We start from the raw sequence: 22,024 nt of genomic DNA on the forward strand, positions 1-22,024 counted from the left end.
TAATAATACTATGCATAGCGCCATAGGAATAGGTGACAGGCAGCTTGGAGCTTGTTAGGTGATTTTGTATTTATTGATTTTTAATTGTTTTTGACCATCTACGTGGTACTATCGTGTCTGTGGATAATTCATATATATAACAAACAAATTTGTACAGTAGCAGAATTTGCAACATAGAAGTACATCAATAATGGAAGCACGTTATAAAAAGTAATCATACAGAGCAATATTAATGACAAAAAAACATGGTTTAAGAGACAAAGGAACATGCAATGAGTGGTCCTCAACCCAGGCATGGTTGGGTACTCCGGTTTCTTTCCATAATCCAAAAATATACTGGTAGGTTAATTGGCTCCCAGCAAAATTAACTCTAGCATGAATGTGTGGTAGGGAATATAGGGGGTCATTCCGAGTTGATCGTAGCCGTAAATTTAGCACAGCTACGATCAACTTCCCTGACATGCGGTGGGACGCCCAGCACAGGCGCCCCCCCCCCCCATCCCGCAAAAGTACAAAAGCTGTGTGATGCTTTTGTACGTGTGGAGTAACTCCCGGCCAGCGCAGCTCCTGCGACTGGCTGGGAGATGATCGTCGCAGTGGCTGCGTGTGACATCGTGCAGCCGCCGCGGCACGCCCCCCCAACGGTCCGGCCATGCCTGTGTTGGCCGGACCGTGCCCATTAAACGTCGGCTTAACGCCGCCGCCCAGGTGCCTCCCGCCCAGCGACTGCCTCTGCCTGTCAATCAGGCAGAGGCGATTGCTAGGGTACAACGGCCTTCGGGCGTCCAGCATGCGTCGGCGCACTGCAGTGCCGATGCATGCGTAGATCCGACCCGAACGCTGCGCTGCGATAAACTGCAGCAAGCGATCGGGTCGGAATGACCCCCATAGAGTGTAAGCTCCACTGGGGCAGGGACTGATGGGAATGGCCAAATATTCTCTGTAAAGCGCTGCGGAATATGTGTGCGCTATATAAATAACTGGTAATAAATAATACACATGGTCAGTGCGATCGCAGCACATGCGCAGTTTGCAGATAATCGCCATAGCGCACAGCTCTGAAGTAAGCCCTAAATGCCAAAATGTTGCTCCATGTGCTATTTGTGATTTCAAAAATAAACTAAAACAAATGTCTGTCTTATCCTGACCTTTGTGGTTATGTTTATTCCCCCCCCCCACACCCACCCCTCCATAGCAAATAACACCCCCCACACACACTCTAAGATAATGGCTGAAAACGCGCTCATTTTGGATGAAAAGCAGAAATATCAAAGCCCAGGATGTTAGTTTCTTTTTTTGTTGCCTGTAATTCTCTGCTGCATGTTTAGCTATGTACACACCTGAGAGATAAGAGGAATGACAGAAGTGATGGAGTGAACATCCGTTTTCCTGCATACACAATACACTAATCAGTGTGTACTTTGCCTTACACTTCTAGAAATGACTTATCCTGCCCGCTGTAATTTACGTGGCGCGCCCCAGGTAGCTGCCCTTTTGAGGGTAGGATGAGCAGTTCATGGTTCTGATAATTTTGCAAGGATCTTGTCTAGTACTTTTATCTCCCCAATTTTGTGTCTCCACTTCCGGGCATTGCGTTTTTTTCTAAGTGTAATCCTTAGTAGTGCATCTAAAATGGCTGCCTCACCTGGATCCTTCATAGGTGGGATGAACAATCCTTGGAACTGATGAGACAAAATGGCTGACTAATTTTTGTATTATATTCATGGTTTCTGTATTCTATACAAATCTAAACCTCTGTATGGCAAGCAATTCATAGCAGCTTGTGATCTGTCCTCTCACTCACAAAACAACCCTCACCCTGGTTTTCGCCTGAGGCTGTACGGAGAAGGGCATGTTGGTTATGCTTTTTCAGTAGGTGGTAGTGCAACTCTAAAGCTGCTTTGTAAGCAGGTCGGGATTTACCTAGGGGATGGTTGTAATGTCGACGTTGTACGCTTTGCAGCGATTATTTGCCACTGTGCGTGCATATAAGTGGTGCAATGATCTTGTGCCGGCTGTCGCAGTGAGGACATTTTTGCAAAGTGAGTGACACGCTGTGTGACGTCACAGGGGAGAGGCGACTTCAACGCATTCGTGTCACGACCGTTTTAGAGGGAGTATCACAGCTTGTAACTGCGATCCCGTGTGTAGTTACAATGGCTCCGGCGTCTTACTTCTGACGGCCATGTTTTGCAACCGGGTCATTCCATGGTAACAAACGTTACGTTTTGAATTATATTTCATGTGAACTATATTTTTTTGAGCATGTGTTTTGAAGATTTTGTGCAAAGTAAATGTTGTTTGTGTGGTACATGATATGCTTTAATGTTGATGCAAAGCAAACGTTACATAAAAAAGGCCATTTTCATGGAATGCCCCAACCCTAGATTACTATGTGTTTGATGTCGTACACAAGGAGCAGAGCGCACACTTCTACTGGCTGTCTCAATACAAATCCCAGCATCTGCGTCATTTGCATATTTTCGCACAGTCGCTGCGTACGAAATCACAGCTGTGACTTAATTTGTGTCCACCTCTGATTCAGGCCCGAGGTGAAGTATAAACATGACAGTTAAATCACAAGTGTCTTGTCTAGAGCAATGTTACAGGCACTGGCTTATTTGTAATGGGTGCAGTGTGTGCGGTGCACACTGGTCCATTGTCCAGGGGGCTCACACCGCACACCCTCCAGAGTCCTTCGGCGCAGCAGCGCTGCTGCAGAAATCACTGGGAAAATGGCGCGGCGGCCATTTTCCCAGTGTTTCGCACATGTACAGTAGGAAAATCATTGGAAAAAATGGCTGCTGCACCATTTCGCCGGAGACCTGTGCATGCGCTAGGGTCCTCTGGTGACCCTAATGCCCAGAGCTACTGTGCTGCCGGCTAGATAGAAAGGAGGGTTGGTTCTAAATCCAAGTGGGGTAAGTGACTTTTGACATCACCAGGGGGCGGAGCCACGTCACCAGGAGGAGGAGCCACATCTGAACAGGGTACCCGAAAAAGGGCTATCCCGCTGGCCTAGCTCCTCCCCCTAGTGGCATGGCTCCTCCCCCTGACGTCATAGGTCCCTTAGGTTACTTGGATCTAGCATCTATAGAAAGGAGGGGACCCTGCACACGGGCCTCCTCCTGTCTAGATGTGCCCCTGGTTACAGGCAATTTGCTCATAATTAACGGTTAATAATTATATTGGACCTCATTATTATTTTTAAATCCATGTGTTCTCTGCAAACAATATAGAGTAAGCCAAGTGGGAGGTTGCATTTATTATTTATACTGTATGCCTATTGTTTCTGTTTAGTGAGCAGACGGGTGTGGCATTTGTTTTGGAACTTTCGGCTGGAAAGTTTTTTTTTTTGTTTGCTTTTTTTCAATACAGCTGTAGTAGTTTCAATAAAAAAAAAATCCTCCTTTATGTTGCTGCATTTGTGGTCTAAATCAATATTCCGTTCTCCTTATGGATGATTGGGCTGATAAGGAACAATACTTTGAAATTATGGCCAGAGGGCAAGGGACCTGTCTTTGTTCATCAGGGAAGGAAGTCTTACAGGGCTTGCGGTAACACCTTTTCCCAGACCCTTATCAGAAGCGATGTCAGGGATTGCATATGACCTTTTATGTATCCACTCAGCAAATTAGCACTCCAGTTGTGAGTCCCATAGCTTCCGCTTTTACTTTAGAGCGCTTGATACATTTGTGTAATAACATATAAAACATTTGATCGCTTTGTTTTCATAACCGCAGACCCGCAGAGGACTGAGAGGGAGCTAATGGTGCAGAGACTGAAATAGGATACGGATCGTTAGGATACTGTTTTGCTGTACGTACATTAGTCTAAAGCATTTACAGCAATGTTCAATAACGTGTCAGACAGAGAAAGGTGTGGAAGTGGGGTGCAATGGAGTATGCCCAGTAGTACAATTGTAATGTGATCGCTGATAGAATGCTTTGCACATTAACGGGTGATTCAGACCTGATCGTACATGTGCTAAATTTATCACATCTACGATCAGATACACAGACATTCCGGGGATACGCCCAGCACAGGGCTAGTCCGCCCCGCATGTCAGGCCCTAACCCGCCACACAAGTACAAAAGCATCGCACAGCGGCGTCACAGTTTTGATGACCAATTGGTTTATTTTAGACTTGTTTGTCAATTGCAATGTGTATGCCCCCTCCCTCCCCAAATCACTAATCATGATCTGTCATACCTCAGGTCAAACCGTAAATTCAGTAGCATGATGACTGCATGTGACGTGTGGTCAGCGGCGCCACACCAAACTCCCTAGTGGTGCCCCAACTAGGCTTTTGGGTTAAACAGCACATGTAAATCTGGCAGTGAGCCATTCATTTGGTTGTCATGGAATGCCATGTCCTTATACATCTTGACTCAATACACCACGCAGCGGGAGATGCCTCACCTGAGTGAGCTGACAGGCCCGGGAGATGCCGGGCATATTTTCTTGCAGACTTTTCGAATAGGACGCACAAGCAGACTCTGATGATTAAAATGATATGCGGCATGCCTATAGTCTGTGCGCGAACACGGCTGTAACTGCATACGACGTGGTATGCTACAGTGTTTTCTTGCATTTTGTATGCAGATACAGCCATAGATGTACATAGAATATAGGCATATAATGTCAGATAGAGGTGTCCAGTGGTACAGTTGTAATGTGATCGCTGATAGAATGCTTTGCACATTGTCGGCAGCAGATAGAAATTCATGCATCAGTAAACTTTGTTATCCCTATCATATGATTATGGACAAGATAATTGCATCTGCTTCATTAAAGAACCATTGGACCTAATGGTGATAATATATGTTGCAGTTGTGATGACCAATTGGTTTATTTTAGACTTGTTTGACAATTGCAATGTGTATGCCCCCTCCCTCCCCAAATTTCTTGCAGACTTTTTTCGAATAGGACGCACAAGCAGACTCTGCTGATTAAAATGATATGTAGCATGCCTATATTCTGTATGCGAACACGATTGTATCTGCATACGAAGTGGAACGCTACAGTGTTTTCTAGCATTTTGTATGCAGATACAGGCGTAGATGTACATAGAATATAGGCATAAAGTGTCAGACAGAGAAAGGTGTGGGAGTGGGGTGCGATGGAGTGTACCCAGTGGTACAGTTGTAATGTGATCGCTGATAGAATGCATAATTTTGCGAATAAGATTAATTTTAATGGACTAAGGGGGACATTTACTAAGCAGTGATAAGAGTGGAGAAGTGAGCCAGTGGAGAAGTTGCTCCATCAACCAATCAGCAGCTCTGTATAATTTTATAGCATGCAAATTATAGATGTTATTTCAGTGCTGATTGGTTGCCATGGGCAACTTCTCCACTGGCTCACTTCTCCGCTCTTATCACTGCTTAGTAAATGTCCCCCTAAGTTGCATGAAGAGCTGCTCAGCGCATCCAGATCACGCCCGGCATGGCGTGACTAGGAGAGTTGTTTAACATTCCAGGATGTATACGGACACAGCTGTTATTTGGGTAAAAGAGAAAAAAATAACATATAAATGAATTAATATTAACATTCATAATAAAACCTGCAAGTGGTTCCAAAGAGTATGACAACCAAATATACTTATGGTTTTTATTATATAAGAGACATTTACATGGGCAGACTAGATGGGCCAAGTGGTTCTTTTCTGCTGTCACATTCTATGGGTTGGATGCAGCAAGCATCGCATTTACTTGTGATGCATCCCATCATTCTCCGCATGCATAGTGGCATTTACTAACGTTGTATGTATGACAGACTTGCCTACTCTCCCGGAATGGCCGGGAGGCTCCCGAAAATCGGGTGACCCTCCCGGCCCCCCGGAAGAGCAGGCAAGTCTCCCGTTTACAGGGGTCCCCCCCAGCCCGGCCGCCCACTTAGTGAGTAAAGTGGGCGGTCCGGGCAGGTGATGACGCGATTCTTGTTGAATCGCGTCATCATAGCCACGCCCCCTGCTGTATAATGGCATAATAGCGGCATTACACAGCGGGGGCGGGGCTTATACGTCACGATCCCGTAGTCACGCCCCCGACTTGCCACGCCACGCCTACGGCCCGCCCCCCTCTGCACGCACATCGCATCCCGCCCCCCTGCCGAACCGACCTGGCTGCTCTCTCCCGGAGAGAGCAGCCAAAAAGTCGGTAAGTATGATGTATGAAGAACATCACAAAGGACAGCTCTTGCGGTAAGACCTGTCCTTCGCAATGTGTGGACTTCCGGGTTTATGATCTGAGAGTCCATCTGTGCATGCATCTCGTAATGCGTGCGCTGCAGGGGGTGCTGGGAGGGATCCAATTGGATCTCTCTCAGCAGGGAAATGCGAAAGAAGTCCACCATTGCCCACGGCATCCAGGAATCTATTGCATTCTGGGGCTTGGTGCATACGCGCCAACACTAGAGAAATTGAAAGTGTCGATATCACACGTCTATAAATCTGCTCAAACGTCTGTCTGTCTTCCTGCATTGATGTAATCAGGCTCAAGCTCTAAACTGGTTCATCATTCCAATTCGGTCATGTTATCGCACTCAGTGGGATTGGAAGTGTATAGCCAATGCAATCCTCACCTTAAGTGAGTGATAACACAAGATACAAATTGTGCATTTAACAGTAGTGCTCTCCAACCACCATGTTTAAAACTTCACCATCAAAGTGAAACAGAATAATTAAAAATGATTCACCATGAAGGAATAGAGGGGTTCTTCGCCCTCCCTTTGCTTAGATCTAGATAAGCAGCAGCACCCGCTTCTCTCTTTCGATCACAGAACAAATGGAAAATTCTCCAATGCCTCAGAGAAAATCCGTAATGAATTGGGATGTATTTACTTCTTGCTGAACATCCTAAACACCACTTTAAAAAGAGAGAGACATAGTGTAGCAGTCCTTAAACATAGATACTAATTTATTCCACAGACCGCACTTACAAAACAGTGAGTTAAAAGAAGCATTTAAAATTAACTCCAATGGACATATCACCAAGATGACATCTTTCCTCCTCGGGAATTCCTGTAACACCAGCTGGACACGGTGAGTAGGGGTGCCGGGTTCCGGATCCACAGATCCACAAAACCCAGGAAGACCCTTCAGAGCTCCTGATGAAGGACTGAATGTCCGATACGCGTTGAGCTTCGCCTGTTGTTACATTCCGTGGACATTCTCCATTTGCTCTGAAGGGTCTTCCTGGGTTTTGTGGAGCTGTGGATCACAGCATACTTACCTACTCTCCCGGATTCTGCGGGAGACACCCGGTTTTTCGAGTAGTCCCCCGCAGCCCCGGAAGATTGGCCACACCTCCCTCATTCTGCCCACTTCCTAGTGAAGTGGGCAGAATGTGAAGAAAGACATAGCAAAATCGCACACTGACAGAAGGGGCGGAGCCTAATGACGCGATTATATGCTAATCGCGTCATTTTAGCTCCGCCACCTATGCAAATATTACCCAACTGCGCACTTTTCCTGGTGAGTAGGAGGGGCTTAATGATGTAATTACGTCAGCCCCACCCTCAGCACCGCCCACCTGCTTCTTCTCTCCAGGCATCTCCCGGAGAGGAGATTTGAAAAGTCGGTAAGTATGGCACACAGTAATCTAGGCAGCGAGATCTAATACAAAATCAGTCATCTTAACTTCTGCCATATATTGAAGAATATTATTTTTATTTTCATTACACTTGGAATAGATCAACTGGAAATAGACTTTGTGAACATTTGTAAAGCTACACCTGGAAGATAAGAGGAACAATCCATGATTTAGTGTCCTATTTATCACCATCCGCATCCAGGATGCGGATGACAGGTGATAAAATCGCCCCTAACTGATTATATCGCAGGGATGTATTAATTATCACATGCAGGGACAGAGCTTGCGGTCAAGCTCCGTCCCTGCGATGACACTCCGCAGCATCATCGGGGTATTTTTTGGAAAAAATACCCCGATGTCCTGCTGCGCATGCGCCGTCCATGCCGTCATCGCCACTACCGCCGCCGCCCGGTCTACCCCCCCGTCACAACTACCCCCGTGCGCCGCAGACCATCCCCAGAAGATCAATATACTCACCTGTCCAGGGAGCCGGTCCACGCTGCTTCAGGAGGCTGCCGTGCGCCGAGTCCTCCTGCGCTGTTATCCCCGATGCTGTAAAGTGCGCTGCCGCTTTGCTTGCAGCATCACTTTACTGCACCAGTGTCACAGTGCAGCATATGGGGGACCCGGCGCCCGGCAGCGCTCACCGGAGCAGCGCGGACCAGCTCCCTAGACAGATGAGTATGTTTTTTTGTTTTTGTTTTTACTTTTTTTCTTTTCTTTTTACACTGTGATCAGCTTGTGTGTCCATCGAACACTTATAGCTGATCACTCTCCCGGGTCCCCGATCAGCTTTCTCTGACAGGGGCAGAGAAAGCTGGGCAGATGCCACATTATCGCAGTGCTGCCCTGTGAACTCGCCAGCCTGACCTGGCGAGATTATCACAGGTAACACTGCGGTATTTTTTCACTTTTTTTTAAAGTAAATTTGGCCACATTACATTTCCCATTATAAGTATGGGGAGTGCAATGTGGGTTACTAAAAAAAGTGAAAAAAGGGTTTGGAGCAGTTTTTCATGAAAACTGCTCCAAATGCCCTTTAATACATTCAGGTGATACTAAAATAATGTGAAAAGGGTGTGAAAACACCCTTTTTCACATAATTTAGTAAAAATAATGCTAGTAAATAGACCCCTTATTTATTTCAGACAGCTGAAATGAGCCAGACAACATCCAGCTTCCTGTATACACACTACACAATTACCATTCCTTTAAGAACGATAAATTTCCCCAGAGTCCATTGAGGTATCTTTTAATGCTGCACAACATCAGCTCTTCGAACAGTCCAATGTTGCGCAGCACTCCTCATATCGGGAGCCGGTGTGTTGGGTTTCTGAACGGCAGTCGGCTCTGTGCGCTGTAGGACAAACCAGCCGCAAATTGACCCAATTATTGCAGTGTGTACATAGTATTGGGCCTGTGTATTTTTTACTTGTTTCATTTCATGATCATAATGCAAATGCGCCAATTCTAGACACAATTACTATTTGGTATAGTTAATCTCGTCTCGCGGGTAGGATGAACCTTGCATGGATCTAATGGCTTTGTAAGAATCTTGTGTCTCACATTAGTATACTGTAGCTTCCCTATCTCGTCCATGCGTTGCCTGTCCTGTCCAATGGATCCTGTGTATGTATTGCACACAAGATGGCTGCATCACCTCATGAACAGGATGAAGAATCCTTGGTCCAATGACCAAAAATGGCCGCCACACCTCTGTATTATGTACATGATTTCTGTAAAGCGACTTGAGAACTTTTGGAGAAAAGCCCTATACAAATAAAATGATTATTATCCTGTGAAGCCTTTGCTACAGCGTTTGGTGGGTAAATTACACTATTTTTACACATGCAGCCAACGCAGTGGCAGCCCCAGGGCGTTTAATGATGTGCCTCAGCATTAGGGTCACTGCAGCAAACAGTGTGACGACAAGCTGCTGTTCACACTAGCAATACTCAGTAAGGCCACTGCCTGAGTTCCCATGAAGCTCCAGGGCTCACAGCCTGACGTTTGAGTGTAAAATGTTGTGAGATAATTGATTGGACAACTGCAACCACATGAGATCACTTTGAAGCTCTTGATTATGAATCCTGGAGCACTGTGTGACTGCAGGCGCTGCTGCTTGGGTTTAGTGTCTGCTGAACCGTGTTAATGTTGGACATAGGATCCATGTGGTATTGCTAGGTAAGATGTGTGTTGGGAGTGGAGTTTACTTCAGAGATGAACATTTTGCATCAGTGTCAGGGGCGGTTTATGGTTTTAATGGTCTTGGGAGACACATGCAGTGTCTGACGGAGGCATGAAGGGCCCACTAGGGGATTACAGTTGTAGGGGTCCGGGCTTAAGGGGTGTGATCAGGTACCAGAGGGGGTGTGGTCAGCCTGCACAGAGGCTTGGCTAAGTAACCATTAAAGAGGATTCTTATAGTCTACTACAGTGCATGGTCTGGGTCCCTTTATAAATAAACACCGTAAATACTGTTAGTGCATGCATAATAATAATGGGATGCGGTAAGAAGACTGACAGCAGAATCCCAAAGCCAAAATCCAGACACATCCCTCAGTTAAGTACAGGGGCTTGGGCTAGGGTTAAGCACTAGGGGGTGGGTTAGGCTTAAGCTGCAGAGGGGAGGTTACGGTTGGCCTACAGGGGTAGGGGAGTGGCATGCGGTCTAGGGTTAGACTGCGGGAGGGGGCGAATAGAGTCAGGCTGCGCGCGGGGGGGGGATCTGGTAGGGTTAGGCTGCAGGCAGGAATGGTGGGATCGGTCCCCTGTCATACAGTAAGTTGATAATAAGTATTTGCTTTCACCCCCCTGAAAAACGGGAGTGTTTGGGGAATAATCCGCAAAAATGTAATCATAAATGGGCACCTCAATCTCAGTAACTTCATATCGTCTAGTAAGGGTGAAATACATTCCATTGTAAAAAAAAACAAAATTAAATTAAATTAAACTGTCTAAGCTCTTGTGTAGTGGGGTGTGTTGTGACCACCCAGTTTGATTGGCAGGAGGGTAAATCTTGGTGTCGTTTCTATAGAGGTGAGCCAGCAGGGGTGTATCCTATTAGCCAGGATGACACTCGCCAGGAGCGCCAGTTGAGGAGGGGCGCCATCCAGAGGTGCCACCTGCGGGCAGTAGGTACTGTAGATTCAATTTTAGAGGCAGCAGCTATCCCCCCACTCCCGTGTAGTTCCTCACCAGCATGGATGCCCAGTAACGATCACAGCATGCAGCAGCGGCTGCTGGGAGGTGTAGTTTATGTAGAGTTTCTTGTCTGTATTGTGGTGTGGTGCTGGACCCCGGCGCCAATTACAGTGGCTGTTGGTGCATTCTTTGATCATTAATGGGCATCCCAGCTGTTGAGGAACTACATGGGGATGGGGGGATAGCTGGCGCCTCTTAAAGTGAATCTACCTAAAAGTGCTGCCTTTAATAGGAAAATCAACATGGGGAATATGTGTGTCTGGCACTGTGGGGGAATATGTGTGTCTAGCACTGTGGGGGAATATGTGTGTCTGGCACTGTGGGGGCATATGTGTATCTGGCACTGTGGGGGCATATGTGTATCTGGCACTGTGGGGGCATACGTGTATCTGGAACTGTGGGGGCATATGTGTATCTGGCACTGTGGGGGCATATGTGTATCTGGCACTGTGGGGGCATACGTGTATCTGGAACTGTGGGGGCATACGTGTATCTGGAACTGTGGGGGCATACGTGTATCTGGAACTGTGGGGGCATACGTGTATCTGGCACTGTGGGGGCATACGTGTATCTAGAACTGTGGGGGCATACGTGTATCTGGCATTATCGGGGCATTTGAGTGTCCAGCACTGTGGGGGCATATGAGTGTCTGGTACTGTGGGAGCATACTGTATGTGTATCTGGCACTGTGGGGGCATATGTGTATTTGGCACTATACTCGGAGGTATTATGTGTATTTGGCAATGCACTACTGGGGTCATTATGTGTAACTGACACTATACTGGGGGACATTATGTGCATCTGACACTATACTCTGGAACTTATGTGTAAGGAGAACTACTGTGGGTATTGTGTGTAAGGCTGCTAATTGTGTGTGTGCATGTGTAGGGGGTGTGATTATTTATAGTTTGATATCATAATATAAACGTGTGAGGCCACGCTCACTTTCCCAGGAGCGTGCACGCCTTCCTTTATATATGGGCACTACTGTGTGGCATAAGGTGTATAAGGGGTATTACTCAGTGGCGTATCTATAATTGGTGCAGTATGTGCGGTGCACATGGGCCCCTGAGTCCAGAGGGGCACACACTGCATCCATTTCTGCTATACTTACCTTTCCAGAGTCCATCGCTGACTGTGTGTGGGCCCCTCCTCTCCTGTAGCCATCACCACCGCTGCTAGTGAACTGGGCACTAGAGACTCTGCCACAGTGCCAGAGTCTACAGCGCATGCATAGAACTTGTCCTGCGCCTCTGGCACTTTTCTACTCTTTTCACTGCTTAGTACATCTACCCCATTGTCACATATCCCTTACTCTCTTATTGTCTCCCAGTCTGCCCCTCCTCTTAAGAATTTCTCACAAGCAGGGCCCGTGATGCTTATTTTGGTGTTATGACCGCTGATGCAGAATGTTTATATATATACTCGACCTGCATTGTCTTGTACTGTATGTTTTTTTCTTCTGCTCATTTTTTTATGTACTTTGTGAGGCGCTGCAGAACCCTTGTGGTGCCATATAATTAAAGGATAATAATAATATGCAGTAGACAAGGAACAGGATGGGAGGAGAGTAGAGCATCAGAGAGGAAATAAGAAAAGAAAAAAGAAAGGATGGGGGGGGGGGGGTCAGGGGTCAGATTGTCTAAAGGTAGGGGGAACAGAGTAGTCCCTGTCCTGCCTGGCTGTACATCCTGTGACTGACCTCAGGTATTCTGCTCTTGACTGATAGAAAGAAAGGGAGCTGAGCCAGTCAGGAGAGGGAGCTGATCCTTGCTATAAGCATAATGACTTTTAGGTGTCAGTTTAGTTAGCTGTGATTCGCCTTGTGATGTAAGGGTCTGATTCCAGGGCTGTCTTTTCGTATGGGCTCAATGGGCAGTTGCCCAAGGGCCCCAAGAGTATAAGGGCTCTAGGCTGATAGCTGAGGTTTCTCTTTTTCCAGGGGTACCAGATTTTTGAAAATCGTCCCTGGGGAACCGGAGATATCCAACTTCAAAGCAGTGGTCCCCATCCAAGCCCATTCATTGCGCTTCCCAGCCAGATGGGATACGGTCGTTAGGTCGACAGTCATTAGGTCGACAACTGAATGTCGACATGCATTATGTTGACATGGTACATAGGTTGACATGGTCATTAGGTCGACATGTACTAGGTCAAACGGTCGACATGAGCTTTTCACATTTTGCTTCAGTTTTTTGGGCTTTTTCATAGTTGACGATCCAGGTGGACTACAATTGGGACCGGTAACCTGTGCCGGGTGCAGCGGTAGCGGAGCAAGGCACCGAGGGGACACAGTGCACTAATTTGGGTTCGCCGTCACTTTACGAAGAAAACAACACCAAGAAAAGTCCAAAACCACATGTTGACCATTTCACTTGGCAACCTAGTACATGTCGACCTAACACCCAAGTCGACATAATGCCCATGTCAACCTTCAGTGGTCGACCTAATGACTGTCAACCTAAGTTGAGTGGACCTAATGACCCGTACCCAGCCAGATATCTTGGGTTCTGTCTGACTTAGAGTTTTTGTGAGGGTATACTCCAAAAGCTGGGGCTCCTCTTTCGGTGGACGCTGGCAGCTTGCCTCTACCTGTCCCAGAACCAGATACACACTTCTGGTATGCAGTTTTATATATTTTTATCAGTAAATTGCTCTGGCTCCTGAACTCTGATCCCCAAGTCCCCAGTACCTCCTGAAAGGTGGGACTCTCTAGTTTTTTATCCCATTGAAAGCTGCCCTCCCACCGGAAAATGGTGAATATTATGCCCACTCCACTATTTACCCCTCCCCTGCATATTAAACGCCCCCTACCACCCTGTACTGTAAGTCATGTACCGAAACCCCTTTATTCAGCCCAATGCCCCCTTATGCAGTTTGGTGTTCTCTCTCTTGCCCCATCCTCCACCATCTGTGCAGTAAAGGAGTAATTAGCAGAAATTACTGCTCCAGGTCCTACACACTGAGCGGGAAATAGAACACCCCCTACCGTCCACGGGACATCACAGCTGCTGCTGATAGCGCCCCCCACCCCTATCGCTGGAGGATGGGTAGGGGCCCCAGTGCATTGCTCTGCACAGGGGCCTACACTGCTGTTAAGACGGCCCTGCCTGATTCTAAATTGTATGGAATTGCACAGCCGCAGGGCAGCAGCTGTGCAATTCCATACAAAACAAATGCAGCAGGAGATTTCTGTAGGAGATATACGCCTCTGCAGGCCAGGAGTGCTGCACCTGAGAACACAGCATCAGATCACCATCGCAACCATCGATCATGACTTGCGATGTTAGCAGATCTTGGTCAGTCTTCGGAAGTTGAAGCTTACTCAGACTGGCTGTAGGTTCCGGACAGCTGGGTCCAGGAAATCTGTGTCCGACAACCCAGACCTTGGGCCCTGCCCGCCTACAAAACGGGGGTGACACAATCATGCTACGGCTAAGGAAGGGGGCTGCGAGCGATATGGTAAAACCCGTTCTGCACATGCGCAGGCCCACAAACATCGAATATGTACGTAAACCATCGGGTTTGCGTACAAATCATACTTGCTTACTCTCCCAGAATGGGCGGGAGGCTCCCGGACATCGGGTGACCCTCCCGGTCCCCCGGTAGAGCAGGCAAGTCTCCCGATTCTTCAGGTTGCCCCTGCCCGTCCGCCCACTTAGTGTATAAAGTGGGCGGTCCGGGCAGTCGTTGACGCGATTCTTGCTGAATTGCGTCATCATAGGCACGCCCCCTGCAGTATAATGCCGGTGATCGCAGCATTACAGAGCAGGGGCATGGCTTAAAGGAAGTGCTGCTGTAACCCTGCCCCCATCCTGCCTCCGCCCCCATCCTGCCTCCGGTCCACCCCCTCCTCAAGTCACAGCCTTCCTCTGCCTCCCTGCTGAGCCGACCTGGCTGCTCTCTCCCGGATAGAGCAGCCAGAATGTCGGCATGTATGGTACAAATTAAAATCCATGAGTCTGGAATGAGATGAGGCAAGAAGGGGGTGAGGTGTCGTTGCCGGCATTTTTATTCTACTGCTATGGCACTTTATCCCATTTGCTCCGTAATTAAATTAACCCCTTAATATTTGGTAGCTGGTCCAAGCACCAGAAAGCACATCAATAACCGGCAAACAACATCTTATCTGCCACCAAGTGTTTGGCTCCCTCACACCATGCCAGCAGCATTACAGTAGGTGCATGGTGGACCCATGAGTTAACAGGGCAGTGCCAGGACAACCAGTCTCTCAGGACTGTGTGCTCTGCAGACCCTTCACCCATGGTGGACTAATATCTGCTGTTAATATACCTGATATTTCCACATTAGTGGCATCCATTTTGGTGGCTGAACCAAATTCCACGACAATGCAGCCTATCAATCCGCTAATAACTAGTGACTTGTCTGAGCCATGAACCAACAACACAGCTGCTTCCAATGTGTATAGGCCTGGGAAGCACAATGTTTTCTGGCTCCAGGGGCCACATTGGGAGACTGTTCTCATTTGAAGGGTCCACAGAAAAGTGTTCTGTTGCTGAGAGCTAAAAAGCGGTGTACAGTTTACTACAGGAAAAGCAGAACGTTTGTATTTCTGCCAAACCTTTCCACACTGTGACACGGCGGAGGGGATAGAGGAACAGGGCCGAGTCACATAGGGCCATGCCCCCACCTCATGTCTAATATTCCTCCTCACCACCACTACCGTACTTCCCCCTGTAGCATATATCTGCCCTCCCCTGCCACACACATCCCCTGGTCTCTGGCCAATTGCTTGTGTTATTAGCATAACTAATTACCTGTCCTGTGGCGAGGATTTAGTCAGGAGATTGAGACTAAGCGCCACAGTACAGAGAGTCTGCCAGTAAATCAGAGCTACAGCAGCTGAATCCTCCTTATGCACTGCCAGACAGTCCGGCCATCTCTGCAGCCACAGTGAGACTGTGTGCTGTGTGGTACAGGACACATAGGGGGTACCTGGGATCCCGGCGGTCATTATACTGACGCCAAGATCCCGGTTATTAGAATGCCGGCAGGGGGGGCGAGCGCAACGAAGCTCGCCACAGGTTCTATTCTCACTCTATGGGTGTCGTGGACACCCACAGACAGTGGCGGATCCAGGGGAGGGGCACTCGGACCCGTGCCCCACCCTGTCATTTGTGCCCCCCACCGCTTGTGTCACTGAGACACGCTGCCGCTCAGTCCGGCGGCAGCGTGTCTCAGCTGTCAGGAGGAGAGCGCGGCTATGTCTGGCGGCGTGTAGCGGACTTCAAACCAGCCGCCGGTTCGTGAGCCAATCAGAGCTCGCGGACCGGCAGCCAATCAGGAGCCGCCGGTCCACAAGCTCTGATTGGCTCACGAACCGGTGGTTAGTTTGAAGTCCTACACGCCGCCGCCGCCAGACATAGCCGCGCTCTCCTCCTGACACCCTCAGAGCCGGGTGGAGAAGCAGCAGCGGTAAGCAGCTGCAGCACTGCTGTGGGGGCATTTGTATACCTGCTGTGGGGGCATTTGTATACCTGGCCCTGTGAGGGCAATTGTATACTTGGCACTGTGGGACATTTGTATACCTGGCACTGTGGGGGCAATTGTTTACCTGGCACTGTGGGGGCAATTGTTTAACTGGCACTTTGGGGGCATTTGTATACCTGACACTGTGTGGGCATTTTTGGATCTGGCACTGTAGGGGCATTTTTGGATCTGGCACTGTGGGGGCATTTGTGGGGGCAATTGTTTATCTGGCACTGTGGGGGCAATTGTTTAACTGGCACTGTGGGGGTATTTGTATACCTGGCACTGTGGGGGCAATTGTTTAACTGGCACTGTGGGGGCATTTGTATATCTGGCACTGTGGGGGCAATTGTTTACCTGGCACTGTGGGGCAATTGTTTAACTGGCACTGTGGGGGCATTTGTATACCTGACACTGTGGGGGCATTTTTGGATCTGGCACTGTAGAACATTTTTGGATCTGACACTGTGGGGGCAATTGTGGAACTGGCACTGTGGGTGCAATTGTGGATTTGGCACTGCACTATTGGGGGCATATGTCTGTGTATCACGTCTCATTTTAATTGGGCACACCCATTTTTTTGGCGCGCGCGCACACAGTACCTCTATGGGACACTCTCTGTCTGATTGGTCGCCGCTTAGCCCCGCCGGGAGTGCCCCATTCTAGTGAATGGGGCGCGTGCGTGTCACGGACACGTGCGCGCCCCAGACGCGGTGATAGGCCCAGGCACAGACGGAACTCCATCTGTAATGTAAGGGGCATAAGTCAGAACAAAAATATAGTGCTATGGATTGTTTGAGGTAGGGGGGCCCCAAATCAGTATTTCGCTTAGGGCCCCATGAGGTCCAAATCCGCCTCTGGCCGGCACCGCACAGGGAGATGATGGGCGCCCGCTGAGATTGTGTTACCAGCGGGCGCCCGTCTCTCCTCACCGAAAGCCGGAGGCAGGAGCTCAGTACTGAGCTCCGGCTTCCGGCGCTGTCACTGTGCGGTGTGCGCTATGGGAGAGACGTCAGTCATGACGTCTCTCTCTTAGTGCTGAGGAGAGGACGCCAAGAGAGGAGGACTGCAGCGGTCTGGAAGCGGGAGCGGGGCTCGTCAAGTATGATGTTTTTTTTCTTCCTTAGTGCAGCGGGGGCATCTACTGGGGGCAAACTACGGGGGGACATTACTACTGGGGGGGCATCAACAAGGGGCATTACTACTGGGGGCATTATTACTGGAGGGCATCTACTGGGGGCATTACTACTGGGGGGTCATCTATTGGGGGCATTACTACTGGGGGGTCATCTATTGGGGGCATTACTACTGGGGGCAGCTACTGGGGGGACATTTTTACTGGGGGGCAAACTACTGGGGGATATTATTACTGGTGGCATCTACTGGGTGTATTAAAACTGGGGGCATTATTACTGGGGGGCATCTACTGGAGGCATTACTACTGGGGGGTCATCTATTGGGGGCAAACTTCTAGGGGGCATTACTACTGGGGGCAAACTACTGGAGGACGTCATTACTGGGGGGCATCTACTGGGGGCAAACTACTGGGGGACATTAGTACTGGGGGCCAACTACAAAGGGGCTAACTACAGGGGTAGGGGAGTGGCATGCGGTCTAGGGTTAGACTGCGGGAGGGGGCGAATAGAGTCAGGCTGCGCGCGGGGGGGGGATCTGGTAGGGTTAGGCTGCAGGCAGGAATGGTGGGATCGGTCCCCTGTCATACAGTAAGTTGATAATAAGTATTTGCTTTCACCCCCCTGAAAAACGGGAGTGTTTGGGGAATAATCCGCAAAAATGTAATCATAAATGGGCACCTCAATCTCAGTAACTTCATATCGTCTAGTAAGGGTGAAATACATTCCATTGTAAAAAAACCCAAAATTAAATTAAATTAAACTGTCTAAGCTCTTGTGTAGTGGGGTGTGTTGTGACCACCCAGTTTGATTGGCAGGAGGGTAAATCTTGGTGTCGTTTCTATAGAGGTGAGCCAGCAGGGGTGTATCCTATTAGCCAGGATGACACTCGCCAGGAGCGCCAGTTGAGGAGGGGCGCCATCCAGAGGTGCCACCTGCGGGCAGTAGGTACTGTAGATTCAATTTTAGAGGCAGCAGCTATCCCCCCACTCCCGTGTAGTTCCTCACCAGCATGGATGCCCAGTAACGATCACAGCATGCAGCAGCGGCTGCTGGGAGGTGTAGTTTATGTAGAGTTTCTTGTCTGTATTGTGGTGTGGTGCTGGACCCCGGCGCCAATTACAGTGGCTGTTGGTGCATTCTTTGATCATTAATGGGCATCCCAGCTGTTGAGGAACTACATGGGGATGGGGGGATAGCTGGCGCCTCTTAAAGTGAATCTACCTAAAAGTGCTGCCTTTAATAGGAAAATCAACATGGGGAATATGTGTGTCTGGCACTGTGGGGGAATATGTGTGTCTAGCACTGTGGGGGAATATGTGTGTCTGGCACTGTGGGGGCATATGTGTATCTGGCACTGTGGGGGCATATGTGTATCTGGCACTGTGGGGGCATACGTGTATCTGGAACTGTGGGGGCATATGTGTATCTGGCACTGTGGGGGCATATGTGTATCTGGCACTGTGGGGGCATACGTGTATCTGGAACTGTGGGGGCATACGTGTATCTGGAACTGTGGGGGCATACGTGTATCTGGAACTGTGGGGGCATACGTGTATCTGGCACTGTGGGGGCATACGTGTATCTAGAACTGTGGGGGCATACGTGTATCTGGCATTATCGGGGCATTTGAGTGTCCAGCACTGTGGGGGCATATGAGTGTCTGGTACTGTGGGAGCATACTGTATGTGTATCTGGCACTGTGGGGGCATATGTGTATTTGGCACTATACTCGGAGGTATTATGTGTATTTGGCAATGCACTACTGGGGTCATTATGTGTAACTGACACTATACTGGGGGACATTATGTGCATCTGACACTATACTCTGGAACTTATGTGTAAGGAGAACTACTGTGGGTATTGTGTGTAAGGCTGCTAATTGTGTGTGTGCATGTGTAGGGGGTGTGATTATTTATAGTTTGATATCATAATATAAACGTGTGAGGCCACGCTCACTTTCCCAGGAGCGTGCACGCCTTCCTTTATATATGGGCACTACTGTGTGGCATAAGGTGTATAAGGGGTATCAGTGGCGTCAGAAGGTGGGTGCGGGGGGTGCGGCCCGCACCCAGGTGTCACCCACGGAAGGGGTGACACCAAGTGCTGGCTCTTCTGCAGTGACAGGAGCCGAGTGCTGCAGTGTGATAATCCTCTGCAGCACTCGGCTCCTGTCACAGAAATGGAGCCGCCACTGCACGCCGCCTAGTCTCCGGGGGCAGCCAGCATTTCCGAGGAAGCTGGATACACCCCCAGAGTGAAGAAGAGGAGACCCGCGAGGCCACGCCCCATTTAAATTAGGCCACACCCCCTTCTCGGCCACCCGCGGCTCCGGCGGGGTGAGTGTGGGAAGAGGGGGGTGGGGGTGTTGTAATGCAGAGTGCGCACCGGGTGTACCCACACCTGGTGACGCCTCTGAGGGGTATTACTCAGTGGCGTATCTATAATTGGTGCAGTATGTGCGGTGCACATGGGCCCCTGAGTCCAGAGGGGCACACACTGCATCCATTTCTGCTATACTTACCTTTCCAGAGTCCATCGCTGACTGTGTGTGGGCACCTCCTCTCCTGTAGCCATCACCACCGCTGCTAGTGAACTGGGCACTAGAGACTCTGCCACAGTGCCAGAGTCTACAGCGCATGCATAGAACTTGTCCTGCGCCTCTGGCACTTTTCTACTCTTTTCACTGCTTAGTACATCTACCCCATTGTCACATATCCCTTACTCTCTTATTGTCTCCCAGTCTGCCCCTCCTCTTAAGAATTTCTCACAAGCAGGGCCCGTGATGCTTATTTTGGTGTTATGACCGCTGATGCAGAATGTTTATATATATATACTCGACCTGCATTGTCTTGTACTGTATGTTTTTTTCTTCTGCTCATTTTTTTATGTACTTTGTGAGGCGCTGCAGAACCCTTGTGGTGCCATATAATTAAAGGATAATAATAATATGCAGTAGACAAGGAACAGGATGGGAGGAGAGTAGAGCATCAGAGAGGAAATAAGAAAAGAAAAAAGAAAGGATGGGGGGGGGGGGGGGGGTCAGGGGTCAGATTGTCTAAAGGTAGGGGGAACAGAGTAGTCCCTGTCCTGCCTGGCTGTACATCCTGTGACTGACCTCAGGTATTCTGCTCTTGACTGATAGAAAGAAAGGGAGCTGAGCCAGTCAGGAGAGGGAGCTGATCCTTGCTATAAGCATAATGACTTTTAGGTGTCAGTTTAGTTAGCTGTGATTCGCCTTGTGATGTAAGGGTCTGATTCCAGGGCTGTCTTTTCGTATGGGCTCAATGGGCAGTTGCCCAAGGGCCCCAAGAGTATAAGGGCTCTAGGCTGATAGCTGAGGTTTCTCTTTTTCCAGGGGTACCAGATTTTTGAAAATCGTCCCTGGGGAACCGGAGATATCCAACTTCAAAGCAGTGGTCCCCATCCAAGCCCATTCATTGCGCTTCCCAGCCAGATGGGATACGGTCGTTAGGTCGACAGTCATTAGGTCGACAACTGAATGTCGACATGCATTATGTTGACATGGTACATAGGTTGACATGGTCATTAGGTCGACATGTACTAGGTCAAACGGTCGACATGAGCTTTTCACATTTTGCTTCAGTTTTTTGGGCTTTTTCATAGTTGACGATCCAGGTGGACTACAATTGGGACCGGTAACCTGTGCCGGGTGCAGCGGTAGCGGAGCAAGGCACCGAGGGGACACAGTGCACTAATTTGGGTTCGCCGTCACTTTACGAAGAAAACAACACCAAGAAAAGTCCAAAACCACATGTTGACCATTTCACTTGGCAACCTAGTACATGTCGACCTAACACCCAAGTCGACATAATGCCCATGTCAACCTTCAGTGGTCGACCTAATGACTGTCAACCTAAGTTGAGTGGACCTAATGACCCGTACCCAGCCAGATATCTTGGGTTCTGTCTGACTTAGAGTTTTTGTGAGGGTATACTCCAAAAGCTGGGGCTCCTCTTTCGGTGGACGCTGGCAGCTTGCCTCTACCTGTCCCAGAACCAGATACACACTTCTGGTATGCAGTTTTATATATTTTTATCAGTAAATTGCTCTGGCTCCTGAACTCTGATCCCCAAGTCCCCAGTACCTCCTGAAAGGTGGGACTCTCTAGTTTTTTATCCCATTGAAAGCTGCCCTCCCACCGGAAAATGGTGAATATTATGCCCACTCCACTATTTACCCCTCCCCTGCATATTAAACGCCCCCTACCACCCTGTACTGTAAGTCATGTACCGAAACCCCTTTATTCAGCCCAATGCCCCCTTATGCAGTTTGGTGTTCTCTCTCTTGCCCCATCCTCCACCATCTGTGCAGTAAAGGAGTAATTAGCAGAAATTACTGCTCCAGGTCCTACACACTGAGCGGGAAATAGAACACCCCCTACCGTCCACGGGACATCAAAGCTGCTGCTGATAGCGCCCCCCACCCCTATCGCTGGAGGATGGGTAGGGGCCCCAGTGCATTGCTCTGCACAGGGGCCTACACTGCTGTTAAGACGGCCCTGCCTGATTCTAAATTGTATGGAATTGCACAGCCGCAGGGCAGCAGCTGTGCAATTCCATACAAAACAAATGCAGCAGG

General features: G+C 48.9%; 1 protein-coding gene across 1 annotated transcript in view; it reads left to right on the forward strand.

Annotated features, from left to right (window-relative positions):
• The window catches only part of FGD1 (FYVE, RhoGEF and PH domain containing 1), a 233,595-nt gene that overhangs the window by 63,937 nt on the left and 147,634 nt on the right, over positions 1-22,024 (forward strand). The gene's annotated exons all lie outside the window — the stretch shown is intronic.

The sequence above is a fragment of the Pseudophryne corroboree genome, chromosome 8, assembly GCF_028390025.1.
Source record: "Pseudophryne corroboree isolate aPseCor3 chromosome 8, aPseCor3.hap2, whole genome shotgun sequence".
Classification (NCBI taxonomy): domain Eukaryota; kingdom Metazoa; phylum Chordata; class Amphibia; order Anura; family Myobatrachidae; genus Pseudophryne; species Pseudophryne corroboree.